We start from the raw sequence: 17037 nt of genomic DNA, 5'->3' as shown, positions 1-17037 counted from the left end.
GTTTGCTTTGATGTCACGTCAATGCATCAGTACGACTTCTTTACTTGTACTTACAGCAACTAGAACCCACTCTGTGTGAGGTGTCCTTTGTGTGGCATATGCCCACCCAGACATGAATAAGAATGGCACTTTGCAACTAAGCACTATGACCGCATAACAAGATGTATGAGGTGACACCTTCTGCTGAAATGTGCATTTCTATTGAGGCCCTTCAAAACAAACCAGTCGACGTGGGCGATAAATTTATAAAACCTCACAGTCTTGTTTTGTTGAAACACCTCAGTAATTACTTTAAATGCTTTAGTCCATAAATATTTGTCAATATTTCTTGCTAATTTTTGTTCCCGTTCTTACGTCTTTGTGGTGCGTCTCACTTAAAAAGAGAATCTCTGGATGTGTAAAACTGTTAATTTCCCTTTTCTACAGCCCGTCACCACATCCATGATTCATTGCTAATAGCACCAACATGAATGTGTTAGCAAGAGTGTCTCTTTACTTATTCAAAAGGCTCAGCTGTATTGTATATTCTCAACTGAAAAAAGCAGACATAGGCTAATATCTATAGCCTACATGTTAACCATGTTGAATGAAGCAGGAAACATGCTTATTCGTGTTCCTGTTGAGTGTTAGATGTTAGCTACACAATGTAGCCTTGAGCCAAGCTAGGTTAAGCTAGGTGCCAGTTTAACTTGGCTTAACTTAACATAACTGTGGGACGCAGGGGGAAACAGCTAGCGTGGCTATGTTGGAAGGTAACATAATTAGCCTACTAGCACCTCTCTAGGGTTCAGAGTATTTCCTAGAATATAAGAATGAGGTTTTGTGGAAAACAGCAACAACTCCCAAGAATCATTGCTCCCAGCCAAGAAATAGTCCATACCCCCAAGAAGCTACAACATTTTAGCATTTTAGTTTTTATAAAAATTAAACAAAGAAGACATAATATGTTTACTAGTGGGCTTTAGAGCTGCTAGCAGGAGTATATTATTGTTACCTTTCTGACAGAGTCAGGCTAACTGTTTCACCCTGTTAAGCTTTGTGCTAGGCCAAACTATCCGGCTACTAGCTGCAGCTAATTATGTACAGCATAGCTTTGAGTGTGATATCAATCCCCTTGTTAAAATCTGAGCAAGAAAGAGAGAATTTCCTAAATGTGTTGATGATGTAGTAGCTTTTTAAAAAATATGTGTGGGACAATTATTTAGAAGAAATCTTGCTAAAGCTTAAAATAACTAAACACCCTTTTCTCAAAGTGTTTCATTATCATTACAAAACTGTTACCGGACATTATGACCCTCCATGACTCCTTTATAACCCGTCTTCCACAACCCCCCCAACACACAATGGTCATGTTTTTAAATAGTGATTAAACTGGAACGACTGCGACTGTGAGGAACACAGAAGTGCTAACTATCAAACAGACAACTTGGCCTTCATTTCTCTGCTACAGTGCTACCACAGAAAACCCAGCCAGAGCACGACGTGTTGGACCAAATTCACTTAGAGACCAAAAGCACACAATATTCTCTGTATTAGTCCCAACACTGCCTGCTGGGCAGCTGGTTGTGTTTGGAAATGATAGAAAACAATGAAGACAATAGACAGTTTATTCGCTGCCACATTCCAGGTCTTTGTGCTCCGGTTTCATTGTTCATTTGTTGTTGAAAATTAGCAAATCGTGAACTATTTACAAACATAAAACAATAATTCAACAATGGAAGGCAGATACATGCAACACTGAATTTGTTTTATTACTCTGGAAACCATTATCCCTAAAATGTAATAAATGCTTTGTGAGATTTTACGCACTGTGCCAGAGAGCCAACGTGTGTGGTGCTCTGTAAACACTAAATCTCATGTTTTCTCTGTTGCTTCTTTATCAAATTACCTTCATCTAAGACACCAGAAACAGTGCAATGTGAGGAATCTGAATAATATAAAACTAGCAGTTGAAGAACTTAAAAAACACAATTGTCCTCTATAGACTTAATACAGGGTTACATGCCGAATATGTCAGATTGCTAATATGTTGCTAAAGGCAAGCACAGTCGTTGCAAATCAAGAAACAGACATTATTTTGAGAGTAAACTGCAGAGTTGTCATAAAGAGTCAACAGGCTTATCCTGTTACACTGCCATGTTATAATGAAAATACAATTCAGATGATACATGTTCATACCTTAAATGAGTTTTCTTGAATGCAAGGCTACAGCCAACAGCTACTTAGCCTAGCTTAGCACAACGGAGCTAATCTGGCTCCGTATGAAAGTAACAAACTACTTGTTGTGCACATATTTATTTATTTGTTTTTTAACATTGCAGGTGTTGGTAGGCCAGGGCCAAGCTAGCTGTTCCACCTGTCTGTAATAAGCTAAGCTAATTAGCAGCTGGTAGTAGCTTCATGTAGCCTACAAATATGAGAGTAGTATCATTCTTTTTACCTAACTCTGGCATTAAAGAAAGTGTAATTTTGTATATAAGTGGGTGTTATAAGTGCACTAATAGGAGCAGAGTTTATTTAGACATATAATAAAGTACATCATAAGTAAGCAGGTGTTTTTTCGATCAGATTTTTACTATGTGGATACTTCTAAACAGGCTGTCTTTAAGTTATTTTCATACTGTTTTCTGTAATATTGAAATGAGGGCAAGTACAGCATTTTTATGTGTCTTGAGCTCAGAAATAGGGCTGCACGATAAATCGCAATGTTATTGTCAACACGATATGAACAATATGCGCAATAAACATGTTGCAAAAGACTGCATCACATTGAATAAGAAAAACAATTTCATGTACACGCACTGTGCCTTCACATCCACATGCCAACATTTGATCAATCAGAGAGAGGCCTGGATACATGGACCATGCACTGACACCATGGTAGCACCAGCTAGCAGGCAGTTTCGCTCAGAAAAACTGGTGTTGATTTGGTGGCAACTTCGAGGTTGACTAGCACGAGGTCTGAAAAATATAAATAATTTCAGCTATTTAGAAATAATTTAAATTAAAATGGGACAACTTGGTACAAGCACTGGCTATGTGTTAAACACAGCAGGTGCTTACAGACATACTGTAAGTTATAGCTAATATGCTCATTTTATTGTTATCCCATGTCATATCATCATCACTAGATTGAACATTGTTGTCGCACATTGCATATTTTCCTCATATCGCGCAGGCTACTCAGAAACCGTCTGAAATTGCACATATGCTTTGGTACCTTATACTATAAACATTTGCACATCCCATCTTATTTATTTTAAATTCTGTACAGCTATCCAAATTAGAATAAATATATATTTATTATTTAACATGATTCTTTTGCCAATTTGAATGTTATAGTTGACTCTTGAAATGTACACGTTTTCCTTTCCCTTTCTTTGTGGTAAATAGAAGTCAGAATAAAGAAATGGTTGCATGTGAGAATCATGACCATAAATCTGATTTTGATTCTGATTCTGAAAAGTTAAAGTGTTACCAATCAGGGCAAATGTCTTTTCTGTTTAATTGTTCATTTCTACTCTTGTGTCTTTTGCCAATTGGTGAACCAGTGTGATACACAGTTTATTGCTGTTTGGTGAAGAGCCCGGGGGAATGTGTGTGTTGTTGTGGAAGTAATTAACATGGATGGAGGGGTGGCAGCAAAATGACGGCTGACTCCCCACCATCAGACATTTACATTTTTCTTCTCTGCTGCTATTTTGTGTGTTTCCTCTTAATTTAGAGTATTTTTAGATCCCAGACGACTCTGCTGTTAATATTCTCATATAAGCTCGGACTGTGTCAGACCTTTGGCATGAATGAGGGGGATGATTTCCAGTCCCTCTCGTTCCATATCCATTATGTGTGCTTGACTGGGGACACAAGGATGTTAACCCTTAGAGCTGCCCATAAGAAAGCCCATTATATGCGTTTCACTGTGTTACAGCTTAAAATGATCTAGACACGTTTAGAATTTAGATCTGCTTATTACTACAATGGTAAGAGACAGTCTTACTCATAAGCAGGGTTTGTGTTAGCCGGTATCTACCAGCTTTTCACCGGTATCACATGCAGGTGTCTGGCAGATAAAGATATCAATGGCCAGTAAGTAAATATGCTAAATAACTATTGTGTTAATTAAAAGAAGTGTTGTCAGGAGAACTTAACGATATAACCTCAAAGATTTTCATGTAAATAAATGTCTGATAAGTCACTATCTATCGCTGAATGAGGTAACACAATGGTGTTTGAGCCTATGGCCCACTGATGAAAGCCTTTGCATTTGCAGTATATAGTATTATTGTGGACTGGGTGTCTGTGGCGACATTGGCGGAAAGAAACTGACGCGTTTTCCATCAGCCAGCAGTGGTTGGTCTGCCAGAGAGGGTAGGCGGAGCTAAGCGGCTGTTTTTCCGGTCTCTGCAAGTGTTGCGAGTAAACAGTAATCTACTATGGCTGAACAAGCAAAGAAAAGATGGATGACTACAGATACAACTTCCAAAATAAGTGAAAATCCAAAGAAAAAGAAACAAATTTGACGCTCAGATGAAGGCAAACAGTCTAAAAAGGAAAGCGGCCGTCAGCGAGGAAAATCAAGAGTTACAACCGTAACAAAGGGAGCCAATTAGCGAATCGTTATCTTCGGGATTAGACCTTTGAATATAAACTTACAGAGCCTTTGCGTCCACTGTTAAAACATCGTGAGAGGGACAGGTGGAGACGGACGACGGCACAGTGTGACCCATCATTTGAATCTCGGTTCTCGGCAAGATGCAGTGCCGATGATGACAGCGCTGCCTGGCTACGGGCGGCTAAAATTCCACACGGCCTGTAAAACTATCATCCGGGATTTCGGGGAAATTTACTCTGACGGGCAAAGCTGGCAAAGAGGAAAAAGGTTGTTGTCCCAGTGGGTTGGGTGGCTTCAACTTTGCAAAATCAGCAGAGCAGTTCTGTTCAATGAAGCCCCGCTGCAGACTGACCTAAACAGCAATTTGACAAATGCGAATTTGGACCGAGCTAATTTTAAAGTAAATATATTCAACGTTAATGAAATGCAAAGACACACATTAAGGATGATGTCTAATGAATTCATTCATGTCGAAAGATTAATTAATTAGGCACATGTTGCTATTCAAAGCACACGTCTGATAGTTTTTCTACACGGCCGGAAATTCTGGAATATTAACGTCCAAATTGGCCGTAAAAAATAAAGTGCTCGTAAGTCACACCTAGCTCTGTGTGTTTTCTGTGGCTTACAGCTTAATCACAACTCTTTTATTGTCTTTGAGCATTTTCACCCTTTATTCAGTTTCACTTGGTGAGCATCAAAGTTGCTTTTAATTTGAAAAGCGATGCGTTGTAAAAGCCAGATGCTCGGAGAAGAAACAGAGACAGGTTGGTTCCTCCAGGGGGGAGAAAAATGGAGAAAGGAAATATGTTCTCACCATCAGCAAAATCTGGATTTGAAACAGAGTCGTACAAACAAAACAGCTCATTGGACAGAGTGGAACATGTTCATGAATATTTGGTAAAACCTTTGCAAGAACTGTATTTTATTTAGTCTGAGTTCTAGGTGGGATCAGAGTGTGAAAACCACGCTGCTCTCTCCCTGCCAGTCTGCGCCGCCCTGACAGGCTCTGACAAAGCGAGCTGCGAGCTAACAGACTTGACAACAAGTGCCTGCGACAACCATACAAATTAAGGCTGACTTATGATGAAGTATTGTGGTCTGAGAGGGAAGACAGGAAGTAGCAGGACTTCATTTGTGTCAGACTTGCAATGATGGTAATGAATTCCTGCGGTTTGGTTTGGACTCTGAGCCAAGGTCCTGAAATTTATACAGTGGAGATCCTACGTGTAGATTCCTAATACACAGCTGATGCATTTATTGTATTAGATGTACGCCTCTTGTTCTTTGTAGGCATCATCCTGTTGATTTTATCTCAGTTTTGCACATATGGTGCTATATTCGGTCATAGCTCCATCGTCCATTTTCAGCGCTAAGGGTCCAAGGCAATGGAGGGTGATCATTTTATCCATACAGTAAATGACCTTTTATTGAGAATGTCAATAGGAGGATCTGGTTACCTATGTTGAGGCCGAGGGAGGAACTTAATTGCTCCCAGTGAGTGCAGTCTGAGGACTTGATTAGACCTTGAACCACTTCTCATGTTTTTCATTTGTGTGGTGACGACCTTCCTGCTGACTGAAATCAGCCCGAGCTCATTCCATGTCCACCGCTCTCTGGAGATTCATGCCCCAGCGACTCCGACTGACTGCTGACTTCATTCTGAGGGGGGAAAAAATGTGTTCACTCTTTAGAAAGCAGAGACTTCATTATATCCATTCTAGAAGAAAAACATATTATATTATTTAGCTTATGAGACGCAGTGTACAGATACAATCTAGGTAAGAATCAGGGGCTTAAATCACCTACAATCTGAATTTAACTTCAAAATAAAAGCCTTTATAGTTAATCAAACAACCAGTTTGGCCAAAGGTTTGTCATTTTAAAACATTGAACCCTGAATGTTGACAGTTTGTGATTCTTTGCTTTAACTGAAATCATAATTTAATTAGCATATCCTCTAAATGAACAGCGTTAACATGTCTTTCAAAGCTGCGTCTGCTATTTTTACTACAGCCACAAAAAAAAGAGCGAGAGAAAAAAAGCGGAAATCACAATTATAGCGCTCAACTGACCCACCTGCCATTAGCAAGATGAATTAGCTGGGTCCATGCTAGTGACAACAGCTACAGAGGGAAAATGATCCTGGTGCCTCGCAAACCTGGGCTCCCAGACACCACCAGGAAGCAGACAGGGGCCACACGGACCCCAGAGACCCCGGGAGAGAGAGAGTGAGGAGAGCGGGAGGGAGAGAGGGAAATAAACAAGATAAACACATTTACTAAGGCTGCGATTGTGTGGAAGAGTGATAGCGGTTTACTTCTTGTGCAATAAACTAAATTATGCAGCACAGTGGTGCAGATTGTAGCACAGATCAACATAGTGGCCACTCTGGTTAAAATGCCTTCTGAGGTGATTCTTAAAGCACTTTGAGGCTTTATGCAGAGAAATGTGAAAGTCTCGAGGGCTTTTGATGAATGTAAATGTGCACGGTGTTGTTTGAGTGCTACTTCCTGGTTTGCTGTTAAGCTCACATTTATTCTTTCTCTGGTTTAATCATGAGAAGCCAATAACAGTCAATCAAAGGGCTGCTGTGTTTCTATGTACTGCTGTTCACTGTCGGCAGCTGCTGTGGCTGTGTAATAAGTTAAATCTATAACGAAATATAAACAAATAACGCATAAAATAACTCTACTTATAGATAATGTTGATGATGCGTCTGTTCTAGAAGATAAATGAATTGTTCCAAACATGTAGTGTGCAGGATGTTGTCTGCTTTAAACCAACACAATGCATTTAAAGCATGGAAACCCTTTGTCTTATCATAACCTACATTTCCCATGATGCAATTCAGTAATATATAATGTTTCTCCCAATGACTGTATATACAGATGGACGACTCGTGTCCATCTGCTCTCATTGTATCCAACTGAAGCCAAAATACCCCCCGTAACAGGTGCTGGCATCTTGTGATGGTGAAGTCATTAGGAGCCAGAGTGTGCGCAGGGTGGAGCCGCCGTAGCCACTTCCGCCAAACCAAAGCACACTCTTAACCTACTGAAAAAAACAGCAAAGATGCCGCATGTCGTCATGTTTAACAGCAGAACAGCTTCTTTGTGTTGGTGGCTGGAAACTTCAATGACTGTAGTGATTGTTTTAGTTACGTCTCCTCTCGCTGTTCCTCCTCTACTCTGCTAATCAGGAGCCGTATTGGTCAACAGAGCTGTCAATCATCCTTTTGACAGCATCAAATCAACTAATCAAAAGTAAACGTGTCAGAAAAATAAACACTTGGACATAAATCAGCATTATAAGAACTAACTACAACGACAGAAACCATGTTTGAGAAAAAATGATTTACCGTGTATTTTTATTTTATAGTTTGACTCATGTCCCATCTGTTAACATGGAGGAGGCGGGCTTTATGACCTATACTGCAGCCAGTCAGCAGGGGGCGATAGAGATGTCTTGGCTTCACTTTTAGGGAGCTGTCATGTCGTCCATCTTTTTATACAGTCTATGGTTTCTTCTGATAAGGTCCACATCTTTAAATTCCAAGCAACAGTTTATAGCGCAGGCTTTTGGTTAAACATTTTGTCTTCCAAGTACAAGAGAAAATAATCCTGATGATGTCATCTTCAGACAGCCGGTGTGCCCCTTTAAGAGGACTACAGTCTCTACAAAACCACTGCCCACCAGTTATATACAGACTACGATACACATTTATAAAGCGTTTAAATCTTAATAAATAATAAGAAATTCAATCCATCTCTATCCTGTAATGTGGCATCAAAAATATATATGCTTGCCTTAAATGGGGCACAGCTTCTGATCACATACTGTATAATGCACTGGGAAGTATAATGCAAAATGGCTCAGGTTAAATTCAATCACTTTGTAAAGTAAGAGCAAACACATGGTTCAGGCCTGGTCAACGGTTTTGAAAATAAACAAGCTCTTTATTTTGAAACGTCATGTCTAACATGAGTTTACACGCCTGTTACTCCACTGATGTGTGTGAGGGATTGTTATGAGGGCCAGATGTGCACTGCAGAGTGTGGAGGAGGAAGTTGCCCAAGGGTTGATTTTTGCACATCGCTGCATTAACCGTGACAAGAAGCCCAAAAGTCGTGATCGTAAATCTGCTGTAATGAAACAATAAACGCGAGCTCGCTTTAACACGTTTCCTCTTTGTGATCTCAAGTGGTCAATATCTTTATGCTCGTCAGGTTTGATGGCCAGAGGTGCTAGAATGACTGATGGCATGTTAAATATGACATCATGCCAGTGGGCAGCTTTTTTGAGCGCTGCACCAGTGAGGTCACTGGTCTCCTAATGACTTCCTCGGGGTCCGGAGCCGGCCTCTTTTCTCTGCAGCCTGGAGACTCCCTGTTCTCCCTGTGCATGGCTGTCAACACTTAGCTATAGCCTCTCTGCTCAGTGTGCATAATCAATACTACTGTAATCAATAGAATAAAAAAGATCTACACAATTATGAGCTAATAGAATTTTCTCTTTACTTTACACCACATTTGAGTAAATAAAAATGATATGTATGCTTTTATTTTGTTAACTATGTATTAAAATGCATCCTGTTGGGATTAACCGTCCAATCAGGTCCCTGTAAGAGAAAACGGTGATGCTTTTCTAGCTAATACTGAGGTTGCTGGACGAGTATGTCCTCGGTGAGACTGCCTCACATCTGTATTTGTTCTGCTCTGAATCATAGGTGGCCCAAAGCTGTCTTGATAAATAGCTACTCCAGGCAAGTATGGTGTATGCTCCCTGACACTATAGGTCACATAACCTTGTTGTCGGGACTAAGACTAATGCAATGTGAAGTGTCAAGTTATTATACTGAAACTAGACTGTGGAGCGGAACCTGAGCCACTGCGGTGATAGCAAGTAGGTGAAACAAGGCAAGGTGAATGTAAAAAGGTCATAAAAGGAGGAGACACTGAGCAAATGAGAGGGCGAGGGAGGGAAAATATGCGACACTAAGTGGGTCTTGTTGGTAGTGAAACGGGGCACTGAGGTTCTTCTCGGTAGTCGACGCAAATCATAATTGGCTGCTCGGAGCCGGAGCGATGCAACACAACACAATGCTGACGTGGTACCGTCGCACATGATGCCAGAAAGGGAATGTGTTTGTTTATTTCAGGAGAACTAAATAATGCAGTAATAATCCTCCTCGCCGTGTCTCCCGAGCAAACGCCTCAGCACCTGTCAAGAATTTGCAGTATGTTGTCTATTGAGAGAGCAGCAAGGAGAAAACATGTTATTATTACAAAGCCGAGTAAACTAAAGTAATTGTCTGCAGATGGCAAAAACAAGCCACAGCTGTTAATACAGTGTGAAACATAAGATATGAAATATAAATGCAGCAGCGAGGGACTGAGAACAAACTGCATCAGACCAAAAGCTAATGACTTCCCATTACACACTGTAGCCTATAGCCACACTGCACGAGACGGTGCACGGAGGAGGAGGGAGGATGTGCTGCAAAAATTAGTGAAGTTATTACCAGAATCAAAGCGGCGTGATGCTGGATTTTAGGTTTGGAGATATTTCAGTGATATTATTGTTACTCTTATGAAATACAGCAGAAGGACGTTAGTAAACCAGTTCTATTATTCTTATCTTAAACAATGACTTGTGTAATGAACATGAAAAGAGAGCAACAGTTAAAAACAGTTGTCTTACTAAGACAAGTTTATATATCGTTACCACCTGATATCTGTCCTTTAAGTAGAAAAATACAGCCAGAAGAGATTAGCTTAGCATAGTTAGCTTAGCATAAAGGTCTCGATGAGATTCTCTGTCCTCATAAAGGTGAGATTAAAAAAAAACCCCAGAAACTGTCGAAACCACTAGTTTGGCTCTGGAAAAAGGAAATGATTCACCATATGAGCACATTTTTAGCTCACTCGCTCACATTTAACTCACTGGAGTTCTACCAGAGCACCTACAGCGGTAGATGGAGACCACTGAGGAGCACCACAGGAGGTCTTTTTCACCTTTGGCCATCTTACTGTATAACTCCTCCCCATTCAGCAGGAGGAAAAATGGTGCATGAAGGGTCTTGTGCATGCACGGCTTTAATACAAATTCTTTAATCATGTGCTCATTCAAAAATGTCCCAAAATAACGTTTGATTATTCCTTGTAAAAAAACAGACAGGTTCGTTGTGAGACAGCCGCAGTAGTGCAGATATTTTTCACATCGAATATTAACTTTAATAATCGAATATCTGTTTTTTTTAGAATTGGGTTATATATTTGTATTTAGAATATTTGTTGACAGCCTTAATGTGCTATATTACATTTCCATATCAGGGGCTTTATTTATGTGTTATCATGTGCAATACCACTGTTATGTATTAGTACCATGTGCTAATGCCTTTACTTTTCACTATCTTGTGCAATATAACTTAAATTATCATTTACAATGTATTTATCATCATCTCGTGCAGTATTAGTTTTTTTTTTATCACCTCTTGTTAGCACCGTTCATAACTTCTTGTACTATTGTTATTATATGAGGCACTTTCTCTTTTGCATTTAACCCATATACCCTATATAATTTATTGTATAAGTTAATTTAGAAGTTATTTTGTATTACTTGTATTTTGTACTGTAACTTTGGAGCCATCTGGCTCCGAAATTACCTTTGTGATTAATACATTTCTATGTTTTCTTGTTGCTTTAATCTGTTAAAAATGATTAGTGATTGATAGATTGGGAACTCCCTTTATGCAATTGTACCACCTCAGGACATGAGACACCGTTTTTAAGTTGTTGGGTCTTTTATAAACGACCAAACAACATACAACATCTAACTCTTTACATTAAACTAATTTGACTGTAAATATAAAATCACGATGCCTCCACCGATGACATACTGCTACACAAAGAACGAGACACAACCAGAACATGGCTCATACAGACAAAGAGACAGGAGAACATATACAGAAGCCCCTCACTACACTGCGAGCATTGTTCTGTATTTATGCAGCTGGAAAAAAGGCACTAACACCAACAAATAACAGTTCCAACCTCTCCATAGGCTCTTTGAGATGTAAAGCTAACAATAAAGTGAATGCAGGTTCTAAAGCTCAGCTATAACTCTGACTGTAGCTTTAACTACTCTGAGTTCTTGCTGAAGCTTTTGATAATCTTTCTCAGCATGCTGTCGTCCCTCTTTGAATCATCCACCTCCTTCATGAGCGAATGTAGCAAACAATATTTAACAAACCACTTTATGTTTAGTAAGAAAAAAAACATCAGAGGCATCCGGGCACAAACATGTTGTCACTTTAGGTAGACCTGTCACTTTCTACCTTTTCTAAAGCCTGTAAATGAATTTCGACTGTTGTCTCAGATACTTATTCAATGACCCACTTGCCTAATCTTGGATAACAAATTGGTTCAGCCGCTTTATCTTTTTTCCAGAAGTTGACAACAGGATCATTTGTTTTTTGGGTGTCAGGATATATATCCAAGAGGAGACAGGGAGACGGACGAGACGCAGTGGGGGAGAGAGGAAGGAGGCCTGGGTGGCGTTTGAACACAGGACATTTAATTTACATGTTTCACTTTAGATCTTTAAGCTACTTGGAGAGTAACATGTTATCACTGTATGCAAGGAGTTACAGTATTTTTTAAATAATGAATGGATAAATTAATTAATTCCAATGATTGTCCTGACAATTTTTTTATTAGTCATGAGGGGGAAAGAAAGTCTCCAGGAATCAAGACAGATGGATCTACATTCCAAGATAACTGTCACCAGTGGTACTTATGTTACCTGTATAAGCAGCCTCAATCAGCAGATATTGGTGTGCCACATTCTCATGTTATCAAAGGAATTTTTCATGCCACAACTTTAAGAGGTACCCTAATTTACCATGCCCTGCCAGTCTAATAGACATTTTCCAAAAGCATTAACAGTTATACAATCGTCCCGGGCATGTCTGCCAGCTCCTCACTGACATATTAATCACTTTAATACAAATAACTAACAGTTAAACCAGAGCCTGTACAGAAAACACTTAATAAAAAGCACAGTGAATGCATATATATTAGAAATTGTGATGCATGAAATTAATAATGGCTAGGCAGGTTACACAATTTATGTAACACTGCAATAATTCCCCACAAAAAATGCATCATGTGTACCCTTGAAGTCTGTGCAAATGCAGTTTACAAGCCACTTTAACAATACTTTACATTGAGTGTTAGTAACATTCGTCTTCGCTAACTTACTGTTTTCTTCTTCTTTGCCTGTGTTAGCACATTGCTACATTTGTTGGTGCATTATTTCCACCTGGGTGTACATGTGACTCCTCATGCATGGCGAGACAAAATGGGAACATTCTATACAAACATCGCTTCATAACATGACCTCTATATGGCACCTTTAAGTAACAGCACTTAAACAATAACAACAATTTAAGTATTGTTTCCTTGTAAAAAGTTAATATGACAATAAACTTTTGGATTAGTGTTTTAGAGGTGTTACTTATTACCATTTTATCAATGCTATAATAATAACCACCCTTTTGTTGTTCAAACCTTTACGAGAAGTTATAGTGTTAATGTTTTATATGTTATACTTAGTTATTCACCTTTAATAAAAAAACATTGAACTCTGCTGTAAAAGGAAAACCTCTTCATGTGGTGAACTTTCCTGTTATTCAGGCACAGCAGGATGAAACATTAGTGTTCAGTCTAATCGCCCCACACGATCCACTTACCAGCCCTGTGGCACTTTTTCAGGGTGTCAGGTGTCATGTTTGCATTGTGTCATTGTATGATGACACCGCCTCTAAAACACACCTTTCATTATTGGTTTATTAATACAACTGACACATGTTTTAACACATTTGTTTCAAAGCAAACAGTGAAAATGTAGTATAAATGAGTCCACAATTACCAAATACAATCAAAAGCAGATGCAGCACGTCACCACAATCAGTTTTGTATAAAAAAACTTGAACCTTGTGGGACTTTTATATGAAACTGTGCTCCTTATTGCTTATATTGCTTTAGCTCTTTTATTGTTTTTATTGCCTTTACTGGTTTCTATCTCTCCTATTGCTTTTACAGCTTTTATTTCTTTTTGCATTATTTTCTTTCTTTTATCTCTTTTAGGTATTTTATTTTATTTTATTTTATTTACTCTTTGTACTTCTTCCTGCTTCATCCCCTTGGTCTTGGCTGTGTGGGTTCTCCTGTTGCCTATTGGGTATTGGGTTTTGTGCTTTGCTTGTTTTGTGATTTGCTGGTTTTATGATCTGCTTGTTCTCTGCTTTACTTTGTTTGCTTGGCTGTCAAAGCACCTTGTAAACACTTGTTTTTAAAGGTGCTATATAAATAAAGTTATTATTATTATTATTATATTGTAGGTAAAATACATCATCTGCTTTGGTGTCTTACACCTGCTTTGTAAGTTGGACAATTTGAGTTGGCTCTGGAATGAAGTCTGTATGAAGCCAGATTAGAAAAGTCTTGAATAAATACACTAATTAATTTAATAAAGTCTGATATCAATATTGATAGTTTTATTTTGAAGGGTGTGTAAAAAAGAAGAAATACATTTACAGCTGCTGTTTTATTTGGCTGTTTCCTTTTTTTCAGGCTTGGTGTCAGTATATTTGAGCAGCACAAAGGCAGCCCCTGCTTGCTGACACGCGTCTGCTAAGAGGTAAGGCAAACATCTGTCTCCTGTCACAAGCCTTCACATGCCTGCTTCTGCCCAACAAGCAATGATAAGCCAGCATCAGTTCAGAGAGGAGGCTACAATGTGATCGTAAAGCAATATCCGAGCGCCAAAATGGTCTGAAAAGAAATATAAAATGAACTTCTAAAGATGTAAGGAGAGGGAGGATCAAATGTTAATTAACTCCACTGTTTTAAGCTCAAAGGCCACTCAGGACTCATCTCTTAATAGAAGCTGCTGCAGAGATCAGTGCAGGAAGTCTCTGGTCCATTATACTCCTGCTCACTAAATCACACTACTGTACTCCACTCTCAGGCTTATGTCTCTGCCTTTATGAGCATCTCATTTAAGAAGCTCTAACAAAGCAAAAATCATTATCTAAATGGGATATTACAGAAGAAATGAAAGTGAGTTAACCAGATCTGGTATAATGCACTGTGTAATGCTGCTCTGTGTAAAAGCCTTGACGAAGCAGATTAGTCAGCTAAAGTGCCATTTTTGATTTACAGTTAAAATTGTAAGCATATGAAGTAAATCAGCATCACATTTTGACAGTAGAATTCTCCTCATAAACTCCCATGATGCACTGTGTCACATCAAATAGGTCAATAAGTATGTTAAACATTGGACTGAAACCAGAAATTTAAAGTGACAGACCCAAAACAAGAAGGTTTATTTAACTCATTTAAACTCTTCTGTCATTGGTGGTTCACATAAATCATAAAGCACTCATATGCTACATGCATTTATAAAAAGTATATAAACTTATATAATTTCCACTTTTTTAAGGCACCATATAGTTTTCGGCAATATATAGATGTTTATTACTCTATATGTCAAATATGTAACTCCTCCTCCTGTGGGCACACAAACAGCAAAACATAATTAAGGATCATATAGTAAAATAAAGCTGCAATAATAAACAACTTGTCCCAGGAAATCATAACCACCTTACGGTAAGTGTCCTTTTACCTGCATACACCTACATTATAATATAACTGTATACAAGCTTTAAACTGTGTTTATAAATACATAATGGGAAATAAAGCAACAACTTTAAGCTAAAACTTGTGATTTCCAATGTACATACACACACACGCAAACACACACATACACGTCTTTATTAGCAACAGGGGACTATCATGATAGACTGACCAAGTGGGGTCTTCTGTTTTTGCCCATTTTAAAAGAAAAATAGACTAGAAAAAGTACTTTTAAGGTCTTTTACAACACACCCACACACATGCTTGGAACAAAATTTGGGATAAAGCCAAACATTATACCTTTTATAACTTTGTCAGCATTAGCCCATGTCTGAGTTCTGTTGCATTTTGTCGAGACTGTGTGTTTATATTATACAACTATCTGAAACCTACTTAGTCATGTTGGTTCAGAAGCGTCAGTTTCTGCTTTTTATTCTCTAACTCTATTTGGGTCTCTGTGGCTCCAGACATTTCTCTCTCTTGATCATAGAAACAGGTGTGATTTGTGCTCAGCATTTGACATACAATATGTTTCCTGATCATGTTAGTGCTATTTTTCGGAAAATACTTAAAATATTGAGCTGCTGCTGATGAACTCATATCAGCTTTCACATTGGCCTGCTTCCTGGAATATCTCAAAAACATTGCTCTCTAATGAATTAAGATCTATTAGGTTTCTCTGTTTCCTCATCCTGCAAGTCCAAATCTTTGATCAAGCATCAAAGCAAAAACATGTTGCATGTTGTCTTGGACTCCATTCATACTAATTACTTTTACTCTGAAACCACATTCCTAAGGCTCTCATAAAGAAACAGTTGTTCAGATCAAATCAAAAGTAAAGAACAAGCTGGTTGCAGACACTAAATATGTTTTAAGGGGTTTGTTGTTTACATTATTGTGCATATAAAGTCACATTTAAGACTGAAAAACACACATGTGCAAGCTTATGAGTTTCTGTTTGAACCTCCCACCAATTGAATTTAGCAGCAGTGTGATGCAATTACAGCTTTTCACATTTTAATACAAACAGTCTCTGTATTGAAATCCAGAATAACATGGGTCTGTGAACAATGCTCTGTAAGCTATAAATCAAACTGTGAAAAAATTACATTTTCTATTTAATTCAATATGAACTCTACCTTAATAATATAAATGATATCTTTCTCTAATTTAATTGGCACTAGCTATGTGCGTATTGCTAATATAACTCTGGATTTCCATATTTAATGATGCATGCTTTTCATGGTGAATTTTACTTAGAAAATGTCGTCCTTAATGAAGCTTAGAAAAATCTCTAATAGGCATAATCTGGGAAAATGTAACTTCTTTATTTAAAAGGTTCGGAGGCCAATTTTGCTGAGTGCAGTGCTTAAAATCCAATAGTTGAACTCTTGAGGAAGCAAATGTATCTATTTGTAAAGGTAGAGTGAGCAAGTAGATTGTAATCCAAATGGCAGGGAGCTGCAGTGCTGGACTGCTTTCTATGGCCCTGTAAGAGGAAATATGTATGCTTGTGCACACTCCATTTTTATTAGAGAAGAATGGCCTTAAACAGTCAGCATGGAGTAAATACACTGGTGCTGATGCATTAAATGTTACAGGAAAAAAATGTTAAACATGTTGCAAAATCTCCCTTAGTTTAATCATTATAAATTAGCAGAAAAATTAGTAGGGGTAATTAGCTATTATACTCTTTTTTAATCTAAAATGCTGTTGATATAA

The sequence above is a fragment of the Semicossyphus pulcher genome, unplaced genomic scaffold (genome assembly GCF_022749685.1).
Source record: "Semicossyphus pulcher isolate SPU_LCO1_2020_fin unplaced genomic scaffold, fSemPul1.0.p SCAF_6, whole genome shotgun sequence".
Classification (NCBI taxonomy): Eukaryota; Metazoa; Chordata; class Actinopteri; order Labriformes; family Labridae; genus Semicossyphus; species Semicossyphus pulcher.
The sequence above is the reverse complement of the archived record's forward strand: the minus strand, read 5'-3'. Positions refer to the sequence as shown.